Source organism: Phragmites australis, chromosome 4, assembly GCF_958298935.1.
Source record: "Phragmites australis chromosome 4, lpPhrAust1.1, whole genome shotgun sequence".
NCBI classification, from domain to species: Eukaryota; Viridiplantae; Streptophyta; class Magnoliopsida; order Poales; family Poaceae; genus Phragmites; species Phragmites australis.
Genome location: NC_084924.1, coordinates 17,087,388 through 17,113,793, shown reverse-complemented (window position 1 = coordinate 17,113,793; position 26,406 = coordinate 17,087,388).

Here is a 26,406-nt window from a genome sequence, read left to right as displayed (position 1 = left end):
CCTTAGTGAATGAAAATTGGTTGAATTATAATAGATGCTCTCTACTGAGTGCACCTAGGATATTTGCCTTTTGCAGGGCATTGGGCCCTTCGCCTTAGTGCGACGGGCCCTCTCCCGCTTCCTTTCCCTCTCTACTTCATGTGCTTCAGCCGTGGCATGCTCCTTCGCTTCCTTCCTCATGCGCTCCTCCTCCTTACACTTTAGCCGTAGTTCCTTGTGCTTTTGCTCGTACTCCTGACGTTTGTAAGCTTCCCTCCTCCACCGCATGTCCATGTCAACCCACCCCTTTTGGTGCTCATTTTGCTTCATATTCAACCATTTCATGAAGTCATAGATAGGTGGAGGAGACTGGAAAAATAAAACAAGATGGGAGATTAGTAAGACAGTGCATGAAATCGTATGGAAAGTACCACATAAGTGATCTATGTCGCTATACTGGTAGGTACTCATACGGTTCATGTAAAGGCGGGTCGTGATGATAGTTGGCACACATAAAAAAGCGTCTATCATAGGTGTAGGAGATATCCTGGGACTCACGAAGCCTACAAGGATTGCCGCAAAAGGACATTGGTGGTTCGACCCCTGGGGGATGAAAATCCTCCAATATTTCTTATGTGGGCTTGGTGGAGCTGAGAAAGACATTACGGTTGAGAGAGCTGAGAAATGAGTGATTTATCCATTGTTGAGGGTAGGGATATTTATGGTGGTTGGGGACTGGTGCATGGACTGAGTGAATGGGCATGGTTAGAGGTTGGAGCAAGGGAGTATTGTGCATAAGGACAAATGAGAAGGGATTCCATGTAAAAACTAGAAAAGTTATGATATTGATACTTGGCAGAGATTCCCTATAGAAGCTGTTGCTTGATGTGGTCATTTTATTCTGCAAAAGTTTAGCAATGGGTTGTTGTTGCCTCTGCATGGAAGGCATGAAATCCTATGAAAGCATTGTGTTTAGAAAAATCGTACTGGTAGAACGATAAATCCTAGCCATTTCATTGATGAAAGTAAAGTACACCATATATAACGGTCATTGTAAGCATTCATTATCTATCTGTGTCTACAGTACATAAGGCAATATGTACCGTACCTTATTCGTACAAAATCTACAACAGTTACAATGGCATGTGGTACTCCATCACTAAATGAAGCATGCCTTATGAAAAGATGGATTGCCGGGTGCAAGAAAACATTAACTGGGTGGGTGAAAAAGATGGACGTTTCTCATCCAGACATTCCCAGTAGATCTCTGCACCAATGGGGGTAGGACTTACTGCACACGTACCCCTATGTCAGTCCACGTGTCACAGGCCCTGGCATAGCCGGTAGGCTGCACACGCATTGCGACAGAACTTACATGTTACTGTATGTAGTGAGGTATTTATCCCACCACTCTTCGTTGAGCTCCTGTAGCCTAATCTTTGGCCATTCAACATCCGCGCACCTCATTGCCTCAGTCTCATCGTAGCCATAGTTGATGTTCACATAGTCTTCTTCGTTCATGTACCATTCGTACTTGCATCTATGCTTGTTGTACTGTTGGAGGGAAGCAGGTGAATTAGATGAAATTCGTAGCATGGTAGGATATCGTGCAAACTTACCCCACATCATTACCAAGCAATCGTGGCAAGCGGAAATAGTTTCTGGCGTGCTATTTTACCGCAATTGCACCATGGCATGTGTACCTCGTGCGCTTCTATCTGTAGCTCGATGTCCCTCTTCTTCTGCTCTAGGTCATCACTTCTCTTTCATTCTTCTTCCTCATACATGAGTCTATCAAGGATGTCGCGTCATAGCTCGTAAGGGTCTATCTTGCCCTTACCCTTGTTAGACCCAGACCCAGTAGTCATGGATAGGATTGTGTTGGAATATGTTGGAGATGAAGTAGTCATGGATGGGTTGCCTTTATATGCACAAGGGAGGAATATTGCTATAAACTATTCACTGTGTTCGATGGAGATTTATTGCAATGTTAAGGTGGGTCTTAAAGAATCATGTCGCACAATTTTGTGGAGGTACCCCTAATAGGCCAGTGCACTCTAACGTTTAGACTTTTTCATTTCTTTTCATAGTAGGTTGGTGCAGTTTAGCGAGTAGACTTTTCAGTGCTGCCACATGTATCATTACTGCATGGACTTCTTGTATATAAACAAAACACAAGATTCTCTACTCACATATCTCTTACCCTTGAATTGAAACAAGATATTGGCGTATCCTTATCCTCTCGATGGCCCCATCAATCCACCACCTCCACACCCCTATTTAGACGTCTATGGTAGAGATTTCTATGGAAACCACAATGCCCCTTGCTCGTTTTGGCCACCATAATGACATGGAGATGATGTTATAGTCCAAGTTTATAAGCATTTTGGTGACACAGGCCGTCGATTCTTCTGTTGTCCATATTTCAGAGTACGAACAAATAATACTCACTTTCTTTGCGATTTTATCAATGCCATTTATTTATCTCATCTATCACTTTTTCTAGACGGATAATTGTGGTTTCTAGTACTGATTGACCCGCGGATAGAACCATACATTCAAGAATACATTCGTCACTTGCACGTCATCATCAAGAAACTACAGGAACAATTGCGCCAAGAGATAACCAGGAACGTCAAAAGATGCTATATCCCGCCTCACATGGCAGGTCGAAGGAACACCTAGTAATAATATCAATGTATTCTAGCAACCGATCGAGGATTTGATTTGATATTTCAGATGTACTATTTTTCCTAAATATGTGAATCCCATTATGTACACAGGAGTACCCGAGATTTGCCTATCATGTAACAGTTTCCATATGTACCATAGGAGTAATGCTTTTCACATGTTTTAACGAATTGTACTTGGATGGTGTGTAATGGTTGACAATGTTCTAAAGCATGTTTTTGATCATGCACCAGTAAGGAAAAACAACATTGTACGTTAATATAAGACACTATGGTAGTAGTGTTTTGGAAAAGAGAGATGTCATGATAGTGTATGCATTAGATGCCTTCCTACAGCAAGTGGTCATTGGATTCCGAGGAGTTGGCAGCGTGCAATCACATCACTCTAAAAATGTGGCAGTGTGCAGTCACATAGCTCTAAAAATGTGTCAACGAGGGGTCGCACCTCCCTGCAAAGGTGGCAGCGAGAGGTGAAGCCACTCTAAAAAGCCGGTAGCGTGAGGTCACATGGGACTAAGAAATACATTAATAACATGACAAGTAGCAATGTCTGAACATGTAATACATAGAAAATAGACATGTACAAATATACAGGACTAGACGTGTCATACACGCTCTTCGTCATATAGCTGACGAAGGCATAGCATCGGAGGGAACAAGAAAATAGAGCAAATGACTAGTTTGCGAATCGAAGATGTATCATGAGGACCGTATGTGTCTATTCCTACAAATATTTTTAGTCAGGTATATTTTTGTTAACATTTATGCTAGAAAATATTAAAAAATCGAAAAGAAAGCACTACAAAAGCCCGTCTAATGAGTCCATGGCTCCTTCAGATACGATCAATACTATTAATATACCTCAAATCATACAAGGTCCAATTACAAGAGTACGTGCACAACAATTAGACCACCAGGTGAACTCGTTTATCGCTGTTCATGCTTTTTTTGATAGGTTACTATTAAATTCTTGTGATATTTTATTGCTTAAGAATGTGAGAGAAGCACCACAACCTTATCCGGATGTCACCCCTCGAAGGCCAAGTCTACTCGGACTCGAGGCTGAGCACTAGTCGTGGTTGAAGTTGTGGTTGTGGTCGAGTTCCAGGATAGCACGCCAATAACACGGGCATAACTCTCTCATACGAAATCCGTTTTATGCGATCTTAGACATTCTAGAAAGCTTATGACGATCTCTTTCCAATGGATCTATGATTGATAAAATATTCCTTATAGTTTAGCCATAGTAAAAAAAAATAAGGTGTTGCATCACCATTTTAGACCATGTTGGATCTTGTAATCATGTTGGGATCAGAGTTCAAGTTGTGCACGCCTCTTTCTATGGCTGCATAACCCTAAGTCGACCTCCTCACATCCCCCTATATGTACACAATAATCATCATATTTCAGGATTGGGTTTAGCTTAGATTATTCTATTTTAGACAGTTTCGTTGTTTATCGGTTTGTTAACCCCAACTCGAGTGCTTTATTGGTAATTAGTAATATTCAGATTGCATCTACCTATTTTTGTTTGTGTTCTCGATTCGCTTACAGGAAAAATCTTCTTATAAGGTCAACCACGTCTTAGCACAGTTGATAACCACGAAGTAGTGATATAGTAGTTGCGAGAATTCTCGATCTGTTCTAGTCGAAATCTTTAGATCATCAATATTAAAACTCCATCAATTATTTTACCATATTACTTTTGAAAGATCGGACAAACGCATTACCATCGCGTGAGCTCGGCCACTGGTTTGACTCATCTCAGGCCCATGAAGAGTCCGCTGTTCCGTCCTTCTAACAGTCCTTTTAACTGAAGCATCTTGCCTCAACACGTACATGCAACTACCTGATATGACATTTAAACTCTAAAATTGAAACAATTTATTTATTTTATATAGAGACGTTTTACTCCTAGATCAATACCTTATTGGATCACAAATTCACTACATCAGAATGAAAATAGTTGAGATGCCATATATTTGTCGGATCATCGATTCAACTTCTAAACAAGATTTACTCCAGATACACACCAAAGAGAAACAGAATCATGAGTTTGATCCTTCTAATATGATAGGAATTCTCTGAACACGATATATTTGGTTAGTTAAGTTCGGATGTGTTTCCGATTCCAGCAAGAAATCCTATTATTCTATCAGAGAGTCTTATTTTTCAAGTAAAATCCGTCTCATGTTCATCTATATTTTTCGTGCAATTTTAAACATGGACATACGTTTACTTGCATGCCATCAAACTCAAACAAATAATCTCCAAAAACTGATTTTGAATCATGTTACGTCAAGATTCAAATTTTATTTAGCAGCAAAAAAAGTTTAAAATTTGTGGATGAGATTATGGTTAAGGGATAAGGCTTAACAAGGAAAATTATATATCTGGAGGACATTACTGAGAGAATTGGCATGTTATAATCGGGCTGGATTTAATTGCTGAGAGAACTTGCATGTTATAACTGGGCAGGGAGGCTCAAAGATGTAGCCATGGTGGCATTGCAGCCAAGCCGTCACGTGAGGCGCTGTCTTCCTATTGAAATATACGTATACTGTGTATATCGGTCCTAAAGCAAATTGAAAAAATTAGATCTGGGCGATTTATATTTAATAATGGAGCCTTATTTTTAATCTCGTCTTGGGCCACCGAAATGTCAGAACCGGACCTGCTTCTGTAATATGTGGAACTTCATCTTTAGAGAGCTATATCATTGGCTCTATAATATTATTCATAGAAAGAATACATTGGTAGTAGCAGTGTTCAGTAGAATTTCACTAAATATTTCTTTTCATAGATCGCTGGTGGGTAATAATTTAATACTTTAGCATCAATTGGTAGCTCAGGTAATGCATATTCAATTGAATGATAGTCATGATGTTTTTAGGTAGAATTCACATCAGAATGGACAGTTTTCAATTTATTCTATGTACAAGATCCTTGTACATAATGGTAATATAGAAGCGAGCAGGGTGGTGTGGAAATTGAAGATTCCTTGAAAAATAAAGATTTTTTTTTTATACCTAAAGAAAGGAGTTATTCTTACCTAAGACAACTTAGCTAGACAAAGCTGAAATGAGAGTAAAACATGTTTTTTTGGTAGTAGCAATGAAACCATATCTTTTCTTTTGAAATGTTATTTTGCTAAGTTTTTATGGTGAGCAGTTCAGATTTCCTTTAATTGAATTTACCTTTTCTAGTATGGACAATTTATTGGAGATTGATTGGCTGGAAGGGGAACAAAAGATAAAATGTTGTTGTTAACTAGGGCATCTGTTATATGTTGGGTTTTATGGCTTAACAGAAATGATATGATTTTTGATAAATTATTTTGTAAAACTTATATGCAGGTACTATACAGATGAACATATTAGCTTTGGTTCTGGACGTAATTGCAAAAGTATCATGAAGACAAGGAGAGGATGTGTCTTGCATGTCATACTCTTGAGACTACGGTGATATAATCCCTATTCATGATGAAACCTCCTAGAGGCTTAAAAAACATCAAATTGATGATGTAATTTAGAATGGTTGCAACACCGTGTGGAGCAATATCGATCTAAAAAGAATGGTATTTGTGAGACTATTGATGATTTTGATGAGATAGAAAAGCTAGGACAAGGTTTTTCGTCGGCTGATCCATTAGGAGAGGTAGATATACGAGATGGTACTGTTCCTAGGCTGACATTTGTGAATAAAAATATGCATGATGTTCAAAAAAGTGACATGATTGCATTACTCAAAGAATATATCGATTGTTTCGCTTGAGAGTATCATGAGATGCTGGGACTTAACTGTGAGCTTGTAGAGCATCGGCTTCCCATAAAGTCGGGTTTTAGACCTCACAAATAACCGGCTAGAAAGTTTAATCCTAACATGTATGGGCAAATCAAAGAAGAAATAAGCCGGTTTCTCGCTGTGGGGTTTATTCATCCTTGTAGGTATGCTAAATGGATATATAATATTATCCCGGTTGAGAAGAAAAATAGTGATAAGTTGAGATTATGCATTGATTTCAGATATTTAAATAAAGCTACTCCTAAAGATGAATATCCTATGCCCATCGCCAATATGTTGATTAATGATGCTTCGGGTCATAGAGCTATTAGTTTTTTGGATGGTAATGCGGGCTATAATCAAATTTTCATGGCCGAAGAAGATATGTCTAAAATGGCTTTTCGTTGCTCACGTTTTGTTGGTTTATTTGAATGGGTTGTTATGACATTTGGTTTAAAGAATGCTGGTACTACTTATCAAAGAGCTATAAATTTGATCTTTCATGATTTGCTTGGTGTCATCTTGGAGATTTATATCGATGATATTGTTATCAAATCGGATGCTATGGATAGTCATATAGCTGATTTGCGTTTAGTTTTAAAGAATGCGTCGGTATGGTTTAAAGATGAACCCACTAAAGTGTGCTTTTGGTGTATCGGCGGGTAAATTCTTAGGTTTCATAATACATGAAAGAGGCATAGAGATAGATCCTAACAAAATAGCGCCACAATCAAAGAGAGATGTCCAAAAATTGCTAGGAAAGGTCAATTATTTGAAGCGTTTCATATCTAATTTAGCCGGCAAGATTAGTGCTTTTACTCTCATACTTCGGTTAAAGAAAGAAGCTGATTTTACTTGGGGGGCAGAACAACAACGAGCTTTTGATGACATCAAAAAGTATTTATCATCACCTCCCGTGTTAATGGCGTCTAAGGCCGGGATTCCGTTTTGGCTATATGTTTCTGCACAAGAGATAGTAATAGATGTCGTTCTTACACAGGAAAGTGAAGGGAAAGAATACGCGATCACTTATTTGAGCCGGTGTCTCTTGGATGCGGAAACAAGGTATGCGTTTATTGAAAAATTATGTTTATCTTTATACTATGCATGCACCAAGTTGAGACATTATTTGTTTTCTAGTACTTGTGTGGTTGCATGCGAAACCGATGTTATTAAGTACATGTTGCAAAAGCCGATTTTGAGTGGTAGAATTGGAAAGTGAGCCTATGCTTTGATTGAATATGATTTGGCTTATGAACCGCTAAGATCTATGAAAGGGAAAATCGTTGCTGATTTTATTGTTGATCATCGTATTGATAGTGATGCATTGGGTAGTTTGATTAGTGTGTGTCCATGAAAATTATACTTTGATGGCTCGGCTTGTAGAGAAGGTCAAGGTGTTGGCATTGTTTTAATTTCCTCTAGAGGTGTTATTTTTGAAACATCGTTTCTCTTATAATACTTCCGTACCAACAATCAAGCCGAGTATGAAGCTCTTTTGTTAGGTTTGCAAATTTTAAAGTACATGGGTGTGACGCATGTAGAAGCGTTTGGTGATCCATTATTAGTGGTGCAGCAAGTTTCTAAAGTTTATCAATGCTTTGATGGGTCACTAAATAGCTACTTCCTCCGTTTTTCAATACTTGTCACTTTTGACCATACCGGAGACTCCGGTGTAGTCCGGATACTCCCGTGTGTATAGGTCCGGAAACTCCGGTAAAGACCGGATTCTCCGGGTTCTGTACAGAACTGAGCCTGAAACTGAATATAAAGGATGAGTAGAGAGTTCTAGCTCAAACCAAGTGATGTCGTGTGTTCCCGGAGATGATTCTAAGTAGATTCACGAAGAACCTACACTCAAATACACACAAACAAGTAGATCGAGCAATATGCACAAAGATTTGAGCAAGAACATAAAAGTAAGGAAACAAGAGAGGAGACACAAAGATTTGTTTCCCGAAGTTTGGATTCACCACCGTGAATCCTACGTCTCCGTTGAGGAAGCTCCAACGAGCTGGGTCTCTTTCAATCGCTTTCCTCGATCCACTAGCTTTATCTCTTCCCTTTCGGAGGCGAGATCGACCTTCACAAACTTTCCCGCGGCTCACCACACGCGCGGGAGCTCACCGGGCAACACCTAGCCGGCTAGGAGGCTTCACCTCCAAGAGTAACAAACGCAATCGAACTTCTTGCCGAGAACTCAAGTGCTCAAGATTGGATTTTAACTCACTTGCACTCAATCTTCCAATCTCTCAACCCAACTCACTTTTCTTCTCAAATCACACACTAGAATGGAGTGGGAGAGGTTCTTTTGGCTCTAGAAATGTGTTCTTTTCGTGCCCTTCCAACAGCCCCAAAGGATGGGGTGAGTGGGGTATAAATAGCCCACTCCAAACAACTAGCCGTTACTGTTTTTGTCAGAACTGACCGGAGTATCCGGTGAACACCGGAGTATCCGGCCCTAAATCCAAATACGGCGTCAGAATGGTCACAGAATGTGTCAGAACTAGCCGTTATGCTCTTTTCTGGACTTTTACCGGAGTATCCGGCCTACACCGGAGTCTCCGGTCGGCACTTAACCCAGAAAATAGTCCCGGAGACTTCCCGGAGTCTCCGGCCACTCCAGGTACCGGAGTATCCGGACTTCACCGGAGTCTCCGGCCTTTCCAGGTACCGGAGGATCCGGCCTACACCGGAGTCTCCGGCCACAGCACAGCTGACCTCCGAAAAACGGCGATAACTTTTGATCTCGGAGTCCGATTTCGACGATTTTGGACTCTATGGAAAGCTTATTCAGAGGGCTACACATCCCAACTGAATTCATGACCTAAAACACATAGGATCAAACTAGGAACACTCCAAAACCCATTTTGGACACTTCCACACTTTCCGCTCCGGACTCTTAACAACAAACTCTCACTTGGGTTTGGTTGGGAACTCTTGAGCACTGAGACGCGACAATTAGCTCACGTTGCATCCCTCTTAATAGTGCGGCATACCTATACTCAAATTCAAAGATAAAACTCGTTTGAACCACTTTGAGCATTTAAAAACTTTCAAGTACCGCTTCTTTTTCTTTCAAACCTTAAGGGTTGCCAACTTTTATATATTCTTCACTTCATCTCTTCTTGATTATTCATATGATTGATGTGAATCATCCATAGCTTCCCATGGCCTCGCACGGTCCATCGGCGCAAAACCTTCACTCGCTCTTCACCACCGCCTTGGTCCTTCGGCGCCAAGCCATTTGCTTGCCCTTCACCACGGATGGTCCATCGCAGCCGAGTCTTGCTTGCCTTTCACCGTCTTGCCATAGAAAACTATTTTGTATTCAACATCTTCAGAGAATTCACTTTTTCATATATGGAGTCCCCTTTTGTTCTTCACTCTTGGCATATGTGATTTCAATTCAACTTATGCCTTCTTATGGATCCTAACCCTAACTCACTCTCAAGCACAAAGCACATGGGTTAGTCCATAAAACCTAAATGACAACATTTATACCTTAAGTTACTTGGTCTCCACAAGTAACTTATTAGCCTTCATGCATATTGTCAATCTTCATATAGAACCTAACCCCACTCATTCTTAAACACATAGCACACGGGTTAGTCCATAAAACTCTATTGACAAGCATACCTTTAGTTACTTGATCTCCACAAGTAACTTAGCCTTCAAGCTTATTGCCAGTCTTATTGAGATTTTTCTTCTTCTTATGAGCATCACTAAAATCTCAATGACTTTTGATGCAATTCTTTGAACTCATGGTATTTCTCAAAGAATCCATGCTTCATCATTTATGCATCTCCTATGGAATAACCTAATAGCAATTCTCAATATGATTGTTAGTCCATAGGCATTGTCATCACTCAAGCTTCTTCTTCTTTTTATGAGCATCACCAAGAGCTCATTTATCTAGATGCATATTTTCAATCTTCCCATTCACCTAGAGTTCATGCATGTCTTTTCTCCATGCATCACCTATTGAACAACCTACTAAAAATCTCAACAACATTGTTAGTCCATAGGTATTGTCATTAATTACCAAAACCACACATAGAGGCTAGATGCACTTTCACACCCCTAGGGGCCGCGGCTGACACCACCGCCGCAAACACCATTCCATTTGAGCGTCAATCACGCCTGGCGACACTTCTGACCCATATGGAGGAACTACAAACGGCCCTGCGGGTCGAGCAGCAGGCTACCCGCATGACCACGATGACCGGCGATGTTTCGATCCAAGCTCTACGGGCCAATGAACCCTTCGACACTAGGGCCCCACATGTTCGGCCTCTGAAGCCCCAGAGCCGACGAGGATCCCTGAAATACTACGACTCTCCCCTGCAGGTCGATCTGCAGAGGATGCCCATCTCGGAGTGCTTTCAGACCCCAAAGCTACCTAAGCTCAGGGGTGATTCAGACCCTGATGAGTTCGTCCAGTCGTACGCCCTCGCCATAGAGGCTAACGAGGGCGGACCGGCCACCATGGCTGAATGCTTTCCTCTCGCCTTGGAAGGGGTGGCCATACGCTGGTTCTGGGTACTAGACCCTGGCGCCATTCACGCCTGGTCCCAACTCCGATACCTATTCCGCAGCAACTTCCAGGGAACCTTCGTTGAGCCAGTAATCTCCAGAAGCCTATTCACTATCAGACAGGAGCCGGACGAAACCCTTTGGGATTACTTCCGAAGGTTCTCCTAGACCAAGGCCCGGATTGGGGGCATATCGGACTCTTCGGTCATTGATGTCGCGACCTAGGGCCTGGCCAAAGGCCCCCTATACAATCGGCTGAACTAACATCCTATACGCACGGTGGAAGTCCTCATGAACAAATTCGAGGAATATGCGCACACAGAGGAGGAAAAACTCCGCCGTAGGCACTCACAAGCTACCGAGACTTCCCGTGTCAACCCCGAGAAGTCACACTCAGATGCGGGACAACCACACGCCCCCTCTCCCCTAGCCAAGAGGGTTTTCCAGGAGGCTCATACCTCCAGGTCTAAAAGGGGGTGGCAGCGGCAACACCGAAACATCAACAACATCAGCCCCAGCCGTGGGGCTCCAAACCAAAACCACCCCAGGGGACGCGGCCGAGGATGCCCCAGAGGCATCCCGGAGCAAGGCCACGCTCCGAACTGGTGCTCCAAGGAGGAATCCTAGTGCACTCTACATTGTGCAGGACGGGGACACACCACCGACAACTGTTGAACCCTCACTACCTTCTGAGAAGAATACCTCGGGAGGCAAGCGGCCTTCGTCTCAACTGAGGGGGCCACCAAGGAGTGGTCCGAAGATCGCAGGATACTAACCTGCCGACAAGTTGATCATCTGGCCTTGCAGAACCCTCCGCAGCTGGCCCTACTTTCTCCGCCCCGGTCATCCGCAAAGTGATACAACGACATGGGGGCACAGGGCAAACATATCGTCCTCGCTATAACTAGTGGAGGGAGCTCCGTCTGCGCTTCGAAACGGCAGTGATGAGACTACACACGCGGGGTGTACCACATCGGAGCAACCAGCATCCATTGACAGGACCCCGAATGGATCGACGCCCCTGTGACATTCACCATCGATGACTCCGAGGGGGTGAAATTTCCGCACTCCGATGCCCTGGTCACCTTAGCCAACATCGACGAAGTTGAGGTCTAGAGAATACTGGTCGACGGAGGCAGCTCGGTAGACCTCCTATTGATACATGCCTTCGAACAGCTCCAAATCCCGCGAAGCCAGCTCTCGCCAGGCCACAGACCCCTCCAGGGGCTCAATGGGGCCCCCCTCGATGCCCCAGGCCAGATAGAACTCCCAATCATCTTCGGCGAAGGCCCCGCAACATGGACTGAAGTAATCACCTTTGACGTTGTGGACGTACCTTACGCCTACAATGTCATTCTTGGATGAGGAACCCTGAACAAATTCGGAGCCGTACCCCATTACAATTACCTCTGCTTGAAGATGCTCGGACCCCACAGTCTGATAGCTATCCAAGGTGACCAAGACACAGTTGGAACGCGGAGACCCTCCGCAAATACTATGTGTAGGGGCCCCCAGACTCCGCCCTCTCCAAAGGTCCAAAAATAAATAAAACCATAGATTACCCACCCACAAATAACCACCTTACCTAGAGGTATCACCTCCCAAAAAACACCTACCCCGCAAAAACAAACCCACGCAAAGCCTACGAAGGGGTAAAACCCTCCGGCATCTTGAAGGCATTGCCTCCTGTGCTGAAGGGGTAAAACCCTCTAGCATCTTGAAGCCACTACCTCTGTACCAAGAGAACAAAATACCTCCGGCATCTTGAAGGCAGTGCCTCCGTGCCAGAGAAGTATATCCCTCTACCATCTTTAAGGCCTAGCTGACCTACATGGTGGAGAGGCAAAGACCGCTCTAGCATCTTGAAGGCTTAAGCCTCCGTGCTAGATAGCCATATATCCCTCCACCATCTTTAAGGTCTAGCTAATCTACATGGCGGAGAGGCAAAGGACGCTCCGTCATCTTGAAGGCATTGCCTCCGTGCCGGAAAGGCATAAGACCCTCTGTCATCTTTAAAGCCTGGCTGACCTACGTGGCAAAGGGAGAACCTCCCCTGCATCTTAAAGGCCTAGACTCCGTGCCAAAAAGGATTCGTACAAAGTATTGATCCTCCGGCACCTTCAAGACTAAAAGTCTTCGTGCCAAAATCATCTCGCACGTACGTTATCTTCTTGCTCACACCTAATGCTACGTTGTACCCCTTGGATCTCGCACCCCGCGGCCACTAACAAGCCGCAAAATGTGAAGGGACTAGGATATGGGGCACAAGCAAAATGTCGATATGACAACAAAGCGTTGATGCGATAAATTATAAAAACAAAGCTAACACAACGCAAGTTTATTCATACACAGCACACAAAGAGTCTGCACTCAGCTAACCACTGCACATCGAATCTATGCCTAGCAAACTTGCTAACCTATTATGTCTCCCAGGAACACTACGGGAGGATGAGGGCGCTCAACCGCCACGCCTCCTAGAAACACCATGGGACCTGAAGGATTGAGCCCGGTAACTACGCACAGGGGGTAGACGCAAATCCCCTCCACGGAGGGAACCACTGCCTAAAGCAGAGCCCCCTCAGCCTCGGGAAGGTGAAGGGCCCGCTGGGAAGGGGTACGAGTCGAAGGCTGTGAAATCCAGCTCACTCGCCTCCTGCTCTTCTGACGGGGACTCCGCAGCCCGCACCTCCTCCACCTTCACCTCGGCCAGGATAGGCTCAAGAATTTCCAAAGGCACCTTTCCATCAGGATCCAGAGGGAGGACAAGACATTGGTAGAAGCGTGAATCGCCAACCTCCCAGGCTATTTGAGCTGTACACCAGTCGTCCTTTACAACAAAACATACATCTGGGCTAGACACAAGGGGGTCCTCCGGCTCGACCTTGACCAAGACATCGGTAGCCACCTTCGGATCCACGCGCCCATCAGAATCATAGGGCATAACAAAGCGACTCCGCCATCGGACAGACGGAGTGGCCCTGGACGCTCTGGACACACTTGATCCCTCCCTAGAGGCACCATCCCAGATACAAGCGAGGCCCCCTCTGGCTTCGGGCCGCCGCACCTATACACATAGATCGGACTCTAGTTAGCCTCAAAGGCACGAAGACTCTAGGGAAACATAGGCCAACCATAAGAAGGCAGACAAGCCTCCATTTAGATAAGAAAAAAGCCTAAATACATAAAGTAGAAGGGAGTAGTCAACATACTAAGACTTTGACCCACTTCGGAAAGCAAAAAAACGGATGGCCTACAACAGAGCTACACCTCCGGGGCATCCACACACGAAGACTGCTCCTGCGGGGCAACAACGCGAAGCAATGGGCCTCTAGAGGGCCGCGGCGCGCCTGGAGGCCCCGGATGAGGTGACGGACCTCCCTACGAAGAACCCAGACGAAGACCTCCTGACCTACCATGTAGCACAGTGTTGCACCCCGGTCGTGCCTTGCCCACAAGTTATGATGGAAGTTCTCCAGAGCCTTACAGATCTCTACCGGAGGTGCCTCATGCCAAAAACCCTCGATCACAGAGTCCAGCACTGGCTTCTCCAGTACTTCGAAAGGACCAACCCCCGCTTGGTGTAGCAGAGCTAGCTGGAGCGTCTTAACCATGACCTTCACGGCAGACCGAAGTTAGAAGAGCGGCATCACCGACGCCTCTGAGTCGAAAAGGAGTGGCGGACACCTGGCCCTAAGGCCGCTCAGGGCGTCAGAGGTGATTCGAGCAACCTCCGACACAAGTGCAGCTAACCGCTGGCACTCTGAGTGCAGTGCCCCCTCCGATGCCTGAGACTCCTCCAGCTCTCGCCGCACCTCGCCCACCTCAGTGCGAGGGGTCTCAACATCACCTTTAACTGACACCCGAGCCGCATCAGCGAACTCCCAGACCTCCTGAAGGTTTTCGGTAGCCTCTCGCGCCTCAGCCTCCACGCGCTCTTGCTTCCAAGCCTCCTCCCACCGGAGACCCTCCTCATGCTCACGGAGTGCTATCTCCTCCTGAAGACGACCCTCCAAAGACTCCACCTACTTCCAGGCCTCCTCCAAGGCTTGACGAAGGCCGTCAACCTTGTCACAAGCCGCGACAAAGGCCTGGCGCCCCCCATCTCCAAGTATCCTCATCAAAATTACTTGCTACAAGACACAACAGAAGAAGAAAGAAGAGCAGCGATCGACAGACACACGCGCAAAGTAAGGACAACTGGCGGCAAAGGGCAGACAAGAACAATGCACGAGCGAAAAGGCCGCTCAGGGTAATCCCTCCCCTTATAAAGGTAAGGGAGAGATTACCCCCCCTCCCACCTCGAAAAACGAGCGTATGCCCTTTCCCTTCACCTGCCAGGCCACGATCATGGGGAAGCGGAACCGCCCCCTGTGACCCCCTAACCACAGGACACTACGCGTCCCACGTCCACCTGACAAGGCGTAGTCATGCCCTTCTCACAAGCCGCATTCAATGCCCCTTGTCACTAGCATCATCGAATGGACCATTTAGATCAAGTGGGTCAAATATTCCCAGGCAAGCCAAGCGATGTTAGGGACCATGACCCATCAATAGCAAGCCAGGGACCGCCAAAGGCCCTTCTCTGAAAAAATTGCGGGCCCGATGTTAGGGACCATGAGCCATCAACAGTAAGCCAGGGACCGCCATAGGCCCTTCTCTGAAAAATCATGGGCCCGATCGCTCCACTGGCCGCCCTCGCGAGGGGCTACTATTGAGGGTCGTTGTTAAGGACCCCAGACAGCCCCTTGGCTTCGCTTATGGGCTCACGCTTCCTGAAGGCCGCTTTTTGACTTCCAGGCTTCGGACTAACAACCTCCCGAAGCCAAGACTCCCAAAGCCTCCATCTTTCGGAGCCATGCCTCCCGAAGCCTCCATCTCTCGGATCCTTCACCTCCGGGGCTCGGACAGGCTTCCCGAAGGCTACGAGGTAAGCCATCGGGCCTCAAGAAAGATCTGCCAGGAGAGAAACCCCGGTCATCCTTTACCTGCTAGGATGTGACCGGCATTAATTACCTAGGCTAGCGGGTGCCGTCCTGACACCCCGGTACAATGGAGGTTATCCTGACACCCCTGACATCACGGCGCCGGGCCGTAATTGGCGACCGGCTCACCTCTCTAGATACAAACATCCTAATAGTTACCATGGTAGATATTTATCTTTATATAGGGTAAAAAGTAATTATCCAGGATAAGACTATGTAACTCGACCAGATCCTGGATACTGCACATAGTAGTAACTTGTGCGCTAAGCTACGTCCAACCCTATAAATAAGGGACCATGGTCATCTGAGCAGGAGAGCACGCTCAACCCAACACAGAGGAGCACAATCACAAGCCTTCCTGTAATACTCCCTCTAGTCCGGTCCCTATTTTTACTATCAATATATTTGTAGCGTTCCTTCCTCTCAAACTTTGTCTCTAAGCTTGAGTCTTCTTCTTAGAAAAAACTCTCATCGTACTTACTAGGACAAGACGAACTCTTGCTCCAACAGATGGTTTAGCAAAAATCAATTTTCGCTCAATGGAATAGCGAAAATACTAATTTTCGCACTTTGTCCTACAAAAATTAAATTTTTAATAATGTCCGTGGTACTGTAGCACGAAAATGTGCGAAAATTGCTTTTCATATTTTTATGCATATATTTTTTTATTTTTCAATGTAAGTTGTTATTTGTTGTCATACAGAAATATAAGGTATTTGCAGAAATAACACGTGCCTGAAGATCAATGACATACAGAAGATCAATGACAAAGAAATAACACGTCCGTGAAGATCAATGACATACAGAAATGTAACGCATTTACATTGAACTCTCGCCTACAAAAATAGTGCAGCTGATGTGCTAAAAGGAAGAGAATATTACATCCATTCTAGAAAATAGGGAATCCTTGGTCCTGTGATAGGATACTAAAATATTACTATAATTACAATTTAACTTTTTTGCCACACTTTGGGGAAGTAAATATCGAATGAAATCAGACAAGGCTCAAAACTGTTGGTGCTATCACTATATAATGTTTGTACCTTACTAGTTACACTATTCATCAAGTTAAGTAGCCGCCTTGTTCTCCCAACAACTGACTAACTTCTTCAGTAATTCAAGCTTTTGTGAAAGAAATAAGAGAGCATTTTCGAATGATAAACACTCAAAAGTCAAATTTATGATTAACCACGAAAATTAATTACGTAAAATAAGATTGTGCACCACAACAAAATAACAACTTACGTAAAAAAATACAAAAAATTGCATGCATAAAAAAATGAAAAACAAATTTTGCACATTGGTTCCGTGAAAAATAAATTTTTAATAATTTCTGCACTACAGTACCATAAAAATTGTTTTTGCACTACAGTACCATGCAAATTATTACAAAATTAATTTTCACGGAACCAATGTGCAAAAATTACTATTTTCTCTATTCCATCGTGCAAAAATCGATTTTCACAAAACCGTCCAGCGACTACGTATTATTTTTGTAATTTTATGATTTTGTAAAATATTTTTGAAATTCCTGTACAAAAATAATATTTTAGAAAAACTCACACTTGCGGCCAGCTATTTAAATTCTATGAAGCACTTAAGCACAGGAAAAAGAAGTTAAAACATAGTAGATTATGGACCAGCTATAGGATAGTTTAGATCTTTTGAGAAGTATTGTGAACAGTACTAGGTAAACCTTTCAAATAGGATGAACTACATGAAGCTATCAGAGTTCTCCTGTGATTGCATATATAAAAAGCTATCAGGTTGAACAAAAACACAAGAAAAGGATCAAATGTGTCATGAGACACAAACCTGATCCATGGTGAATCGAAGAGATCTCATGTGGGATGGGGAATCAAATGCTTGTTCTTGCTCATGAGCTCGGCCAGTGCAATGAACCGGAACATCGAGTACAAGAACCCGATCATGTTCACCACCTCCGAGTACCCGTGCCATAGCAGAGCACCAACACATAAACGAAATTGTCAACTATAGAACCCTAACAAAAAAGGGATTTTTTTTTTGTCTGAGTACCAAAATTGGTTGCAGCGGCTGTAGGAATCAAGGGTCCAGCCCTAGCAGGTATCGGTAGCAATCACCATGAGCGCTACCAGGAGGAGCAGGACGAGAACGAGGGGCCACTACACGAGTACCACCCCCTGCCGCTTCCACCATAGCCAGGGTTAGGGTCTGCAATGCGAGACACATCGCACGCCAGCATGTACTTCACGGTGGCATGGGGCTCTTAGGCGACAACAACGGTGGTGGAGAGGGGTGTGGGAGGGGAGCGCGCGATGCCAGTAGGGGGCCTCTCTGCCTCCGACCACTCGGTCCTGGCACGCGCATGCCCTGGGTACCCATCGAACGAATCCAGCGGAGGATACCCCAGATCTGTCAAACAAGAGCTCTATTAGTGGAGGCTGACCAAATCTATGGAGGAGGGTGTGTCGGTGGGATGAGAGGGGAATAGGGAGGGGGAGAGAAAAGGAAGAGCCAAGGTGATGAGCACGAAAATGAGTAGAGGAGAGAGGGGAGATAAAAGGGAAAGGTGCAGAAGGATTTTGGATTTCAAGGGTGTGAGTTTGGCAACGAAAACCAAAATCTCTATAAGCCAAAAGAAACTGTAATAACCATATTATTACCATGATTTCCATGATTTTAGAAAAGGCTATCCATTAGTTAGTGTTTTATTAGGTAGTGTTTTATTCTAGTAATTTTTAGCTCCGGGTGTGGACCCACTTGTTGCGTGGTCTCACAGTACATCTTATGGGACCAATAAAAAATTAAAAGTTCTTACATGTGCGTTCCATGGTGAAAACAAAAAAAATAACATTGTTACATGTGGGACCCATAGCAAAGTGGTACAATAGCTAGGACCATTGACATGTGGGACCCGCAATAACTAGCGGGACCCACATTTCACCTCAACCAAGAGGACCCAAGTTGACAAACCCGCTCAACGTTGATCAGTAAGGACAATACAAAACCCTAAGTTTGATTTTGTTTGGAATTGAATCATTGATGTTATAGAGGAGATGTACTAGTTGGGTTCAATCAGGTTGGCAAATGAAATGTCAAGGTGGAGATCCTATTTCAATTTAGACTGAAAGATGAACAATAGAGGTATCAATTTGGTGTTGGAAAGGATCATAGACCATAGCTGAGCTGAATTGAAAATAGACCATAGCCAGCTCCTTGAGTCTATGGTACCACAAAGGATCCACAAAGCAAAGGAGGAGAAGGGAGGCTAAACAGATCTAAGGATGAGGGTGTGTCAGTTGGGAAGAGAGGGAAATGGGGTGGGGGAGAGAAAAGAAGAGAGTTGAGGCGATAAGAAGTGTACCGTGGAGCCCGCCCTGGATTCCAAACGAGGGAGTTTGGTTTTCATGAGCAAGAGTTCGGTCACCAAAATTTTGGGTTGTAAATTTTGGAGTTTGGCCGACTCATCTACGTAATATGTCATATCATGGTTATAAATATTTAGTTAGAATTATTTTATATTGTTTTGATTGGATGCACTACTTTTTTATATTCTTTGTAAAATCCCCATTTTTCTTTATATTCAAAAACTTACATTGGAAATTAGGAATAGATGTACCGAAAGGTTTCTAGAAGGATGATCCTAAAGCTTCTAAAAGGCTCTAGATGATTTATAGGAATTTTTTGTGGAAGAGAAACTTTGAACTGGTCTAAAATGTTGTGAACCGACCTGGTCAAAGGTTGGTCAACTTGAGAAAAGAATAAACCGATCTTCACTGGTTTTTGTGTTTCACAGATTTTTAGGCCGCATGCTGGGAGTGGCCCAACAGGGTGGATGGTCTTCAATACGAGAACGAGTTAAAAAACAATTTGGCTTCTTATCACACACAAGTGAAGAAGTAGCGAAGTGGTAGTTAGGTGCTGTCGCATGATAAACTCTAAGGTCGTTGGCTCGAGTTAGACGAACTTACCTTTACGTATCCTGGTAATTTTTTACCTCAAGAGTGGGCCCACCTATTACATGGGTCCCATAGTACATCCTTGTGGACCCAAGAAAAAATTACTAAAAAGTTCTTACATGTGGGTCTCATGGTGAGAACAATAAATAATGAAAATAATGTTGTTATATGTGGGGCCCACATTCCACCCCAACCAATGGGACCCATGCTGTTAGATGTGAAACCCTTCTGCCATGCCACATAGGCTAAATAGTTAATATGTCTGCCATGTCATACCTTCTACATGGCATTAAAAATGCATGACGGTTACTCTTCGTCATGGACAAGATCAGACCGTCACAAAGATTTAACTTTGTAGTATATGACAATTTTGTTTTTATAGTTTATGATGATTCTAGAATTTTGTGTCACTAAATGTAGGGCCCGATCGTGAGGTTGCTCCTTATGACACTTCTTGTTAAAAAAACATCACAAATTATAAGCAACTAATGACAATTTGCTATGTTGTCATAGATATTTCGTCATAGTTTATCAGATTTCTTGTAGTGATCCCCGCTAAGGTTTCACCTGCACTTGAATTACACCTCAACAATGGAATCCCTCTCTTTCGTCGGACAGTTCTAGGAAGTACACAGTTCCGGCCCCTACACCATGATGGAGTAAAGCTAATTAATCAGCTAGGCCAATTCCATACTTGGCTTATGATTGTACTGTTAACTCGGAATGGTCGCTCCATGAGCCGGTTCTTAGATTTGAGCAAGGCTACCACTAACCCATGTGTGCAACACACACCGATCTCATCCAACCACTTTATCTCAAATCCTAATTCCATGTTGCTAAAAAAATATTATCCTTCACTTTTAACATAGTTGCATAAGACCATTAGCCGGCGTAATTGAACAATTATGAGTATCACCATCTCAAGACAAGGATAAGCATGATCTACCTATCCACTAAGGTATAGCCTAAATTGGGATTGCTGACAGTATTATTAGCATACAATTTTGCAAACAATACATTTTAAAAATGTATGATCAATATGGTCAAGGACACAAGTTGCCTTCACGTTACTTAGTGGGGTCTTCAAAGTCTTGGTCTTAAAGTCCTCCTAGCTCTTTCTCTTGGACGTTGGTGTCTACTTGCGAAAACAAGCAAATGACACACACAAATAGACACTAAAAGAACCAAGAAGAACCCAATAGCATACAACAATCAACTAATAGATTAAGATTTTCTAAGCACGGATTATATCAGAGCCACGGTTGACAAGTTAGGGCTTTTGGAAGATTTAAACATGACAAAAAGATTAAAACCAGGAGAGACTAGGTGAAAAGGAATTTTCTAGGATTTTCTAGGGTTTTCTAGTATTTATTAGAATTGTTGAAATTATTTTACTAAAGAAAAATATTATTTAAACTATTAGCCGATTAATTTACTATTTATCATAATTATGTTTTCACTGAAAACCTAACTATTAAAAAAAGCTGATTAAGCTAGCTGACTGGATAGAACATCTTAGCCACTATGCTAGTGTGGCGCTAACATGGCCGGCCAAGGCGGCATGCTGACTAAGCTAACATGTGGCGACTAGGTTTGACGTGGCGCGCTGACTGTGCTCTGAGTTGGCGCACACGTCGCAGGCTAATTGGGTAGGGACTTCACTAAATCCAAGCTGCCAGAACTGGATCAGACAACGTGGAGCTACGTGGCCGTAGAGGTACTGATGCTTCTAATCTAGGCCGCACACAAAAGATCGGACGGTATGGCTTTACGTGGCTCAACTCTACTTGCTTCCGTCGGCACTGGCCTTCTACTCACGGCGGCACTCGGTCGCGGAGTTACCGAAATCGCGCTGCGACGGGCTCTATTCTCCGACAAGTGGCAGAAGGGGATCAAGTGGCCTAGGATAACCCGTTTGATGGTGCTTTGGGTGATGAGGCACTTCATAGGGGTCTAGCGGCGATGAGCAGCGACTAGCGGGCTCGGATCTCTGTGTAGAGGATCTTCTGGTGTCAGTTTGGCATCGCAAAATTGGGGAAAAGACTTGGTGTGCTTCGGGGAGGGTAGAGGGCTTGTTTATTTATTGGGGGAGAGTGAGAGGAGATCGAGATGGACTCAGCTAGGGTTAGCGGATTCCCGGCAGCGGCGGAGTCTATCTCCTTCTCAGTTGCGAAGTTTGAACTCATTTTTGTTGTGGATATGGCACAAAACAGTTGTGGGGTCGATGTTTATCTTGTTTCTGAGCTTCTGGAAGGTCCTCGGATAGTGGCCGCGGTGGATTCACCGCAAACTTGTGGTGGCCGGCTTGGACTTCGTGCAAATGGGGAATGACCGGACGGTAGGGTGTGACACTGTTGTGCGGGCCCACCCTGTAGAGGTAGAAGGGAGCGAGCGGGAGCAGGCGAAGTCAGGTTGTGGCCGGCCTATGGGCGAATCGTGTGAGCAGGCAGCCTGGTTTGTGGCCCAGCAGGAGAAGGAGGGGAGGAAGAGTTTTTTTATTTTTATATTTTTTGATTAAAAATTTAAATAAATAGATTCCTCGTCACAATAATTGCAAAAGTAGGCGCCTGCAGCCCCCCAGCCTTCTCAGAGGGCGGTTAGGAATCCTTACCGCCCCCTGAGAGGGCGATGGCCTAACCGCCCTCTAAGAGGGCGGCAAGGGAGCTAACCGCCCTCTCAGGGGGCAGGGAGGGTCTCCCGCCCAATGAAAGGGCAGGTACATTGCCAACCGCCCTTCCAACGGGCAGGTAGGATATTTTTTTTAAGTTGCAAAATTTACTGGAAAATGTTGCTCAATATTTGAAATTGGTTTTTTGCAAAATTTGGAATTAAAATGGTTAAAAAGTGGTCAAAACAGCATATTGGGGAAGCGAGATTTTGGAGCAATTTACGTATTGTTCGGAGGATAAAAAATCAATATTTGTGAACAAATTATATATGTGAAGCACTCGCAGCATATTACGCAACAATGAGGTTGCAAACGACGACAAACATAAGATTATACATATGGTGGAAAATATTACATGAGAGTGTAACCACGACGACACGATGAGAAAAAAAGGTGGCATGTACGGTTCGCACAAAGACCTACTTAGTAGTGCGCCGCTCCTAATCATAACATGCCTTAGGGAGTGGAAACATGTCGGGTTACATTAGAAACTCTCTACTGAGTGCACCTAGGATATTTGCCCTTTCGCAGGGCATTGGGACTTGCCGCCTTAGCGCGACCTGCCGCCTTAGCGCGACAGGCCCTCTCCTGCTTCCTTGCCTTCTCAGCTTCCCGAGTTTGAGCAGCGGTATGGTCCTGCGTTGCCTTCCTCATGCGCTCTTCTTCCTACCGCTTTAGGCGTAGTTCCTCTTGTTGTTGCTTGTACTCCCGGCGTGCGTAAGCTTCCCTCCTCCACCGCATGGTCATGTCGACCCACCGCTTCTGATCTTCATTTTGCTCATTGTCGAGCCATTGAATAAAGTCACAGATCGGTGGAGGGGATTGGACAAATAGAACAAGATGAGAGATTAGTAAAGCAGGGTGTGAAATCAGGAAAGATGTGGCTGATCTTTGTTGCTATACCGGTGGATACTCATATGGTCCATGTTGAGGCTTGTCGTATTGGTAGTTGCACACATGAAGAAGAGCAGCCCATAGGTGTATGAGATGTCCTGGGACTCGCAAAGCCTACAACGGTCACCACAGAAGCACATTGGTGGTTCAATCCCCTGAGGGATGAAAATCCCCCAATGTTTCTTGGGTGGGTGTGGTGGAGCTGAGGAAGATATTGCAGTTGAGAGAACTGAGAAATGAGTGGTGTATCCATGTATGAAGGTTGGGTTATTTATGGTGGAGAAAGGCAGAAGCATTGGTTTCCCTCTTGAAGAAAGGAGTGGGTGGAAGGGCTTAGAGGGGGGCAGGAGCATTAGATTCCCTCTTGAAGAATGGAAAAGTTGTGGCATTGATGCTGGACAGAGATTTCATGTGTCAAGGTACATGTGTTGTCATTTAATTTTTGGTAAAAGCTGTCCCGTGTTGTCACTTCTTGTCTATAGCCAGTGCAAGGACAAATGTGTTGTCATTTCATGGTTAAAGTTGAGTGGTGCAGCCAATTCGTGTCTGCAGATTACGCCAGGAAAGAGGTGATGTTGTTTAATGGTTGAAGTTCAGTTGTGTGGTCACTTCGTGACTGAAGTTAGACTCCCGACAGAGTTTTCGAGCGGTCACTTTGTGTATAAGTAGCTTTGTAAGAAATATTTTTTTAGGTCTGTCGTGAATGGTTCATACATGGCCGAGGATGACAGAAAGTAGTGTGTGGTCACGTTGGATTAAGAAATGCAACTAGCGTAACACCCTCTAGGGTGTAGGTGACCCGTGTACGTGTACGTGGTATGTACCACCGTAGGTAGTCCTTGAAGCTCCGCTCATCGAACGGACGCGTCTCCTCCACAACATCCTGAAGGGCTTGGACCCATGCTGAGACATACAGGGCCAAGCGATCTGCCCAGAGGTTGCCAGCCGGTTGTCCCTTGCGTGTATACCTGCAAGTGAACCACGTTAAATAGAATGATAGTAAGACGAATGTTATGAATTATTCACTTCATTATATTTACCTGTGGACGTGCACTGGAACAGTGCGAATGTGGACGAGAGGGAAAGCCTGGTGGTGCCGAACTGCCACATGACGCGGTGCGGTGAGTACTCCTCGACGTAAATGTCGAAGACAAGCGGTGTCTTTGTAAGCCAGTACTCCTCATCGCGGGTACACAACGGAGACAGGCCCAAACCCGCAAGGCCTTGGATGGCCAAGAAGTTGTATGGCGTCCATACCACATCGTCCGGACGCAGCCGGTCGAACTGCGACCGAAAAAGCTCATAAGTGTTGTGAGCCTACTCATGCATCCAGTGTGGCTGTATGACAAGCATAGTCAGAATTCATAACAAAAACATTTGACAAACATGGTCTACATCTATAACAATAACATGTGACAATTAAAGTATTAAAAAAAGTACGTACCCGGCGTCAACACCAAAGCGAGGCCATGGTAGGCGTGTCCTTCTCGGGCTCGCCATACCATTCCTCAAGGTACGGGGAGCAGTCCACCACTGGCCGACCTATGGCGAACAACTCATAGGACCACAGCTGCAGTAGTAGTGGGCACCCAGCAAAAGTGTCAAGTGGCTCCTTCTTCGTGCACGCGTCGCACAGCGCCCGATATGTTGCAGCAAGGACAGCAAATGCCCAACTGAACTGTGGTACCTCCTCGCCAATAGCATCTGCTATCAATCTCGCGTACGGAACAAGGGTCCTCGCCACCAAGTGGCCTTAGCCGCTGGTGAACATAACCCAGCCAAACAGCCAAAGCAGATAGACCTCCAAATACCTGGACACCGAGTACACGTCGGCCTCCGGGTGCATGTACGCCGGCTGCAAGTATGGCAAATGATAATAAGGAACAAAACTGGATACTCGAAAAGTAATGTGAAGTTGCATTGTACGATACCTAGAACTGTAGGATTCACTTCTTTGTGGGCCCTCGTGGATCGGACAAGAACTCAGGCACGTAGGGGGTGCATCGTCTATCCGCTGAACCGGGCCAAAGCGCTGATGCATGACGTTCATCCAGTCAGCATCCATGTTGATGACTCCTACCGCAGCTCCTGTGCAAGGTAAGTCTAAGAGGTAGGCTATGTCCTGCAAGGTCGAGCCATCTCGCCGCAGGGGAGGTGGAAATTATGTGTCTCAGGCTTTCATCGGTCAACTAGGACTGCTATCAGCAAGCGATCAAAATAGAATCGATGCGCCGCTACCTCGAGGATCTCAGTCGATCGGGCCTCCACCAAACGACAAAGCGGTAGGAGTTCTGCTGCTGCCAACCTGCACCATTGTGAATATAAATAAACTGGGGGATGCAATACATAAATGAATCGGCACATACGTATAAAAGTATCCACTTACCAGTGCTTCCACCGATCATCGACCGTAAGTAGCTCTCCAGGGCCACGTGGTTGGAATACTCCTAACTCCGTCTGGTGCACAGCGGACAAGAAGCTACGGTGCCTCTTGTCCACTACGGGGTTGAGAAGCTCGGGGATCGGAGGGTGCGTCATATCTGCATTAAAACCACATGTAAATTAATATATTGCAACACGTAGACAAGAACAATATATATTGAATGAAAATTTACATTGCAACTATATGTACATGATTAATACGTATAGTCTATTATATGAAAAGTAACATGAATATATTGCGACATGTACTTACAAATGTAAGGTTAAAATGCTAGAGAGCGAAGTACAAATATAACAGCAAGGTACGCTAAATATAATTACACTAGAACACGCTGCAATACTCACCTACACAACAGGTACATTTTTAGGACAATACTTGTATGTGTGACCTGTTTCATTGCACTGGCTGCATCGCTTGACCCTTGAACCTGCCTCGGATTCATCTATATCGTTGCGAATCTGATGAGTTAGTCAACGACCCAGTGTGTTCT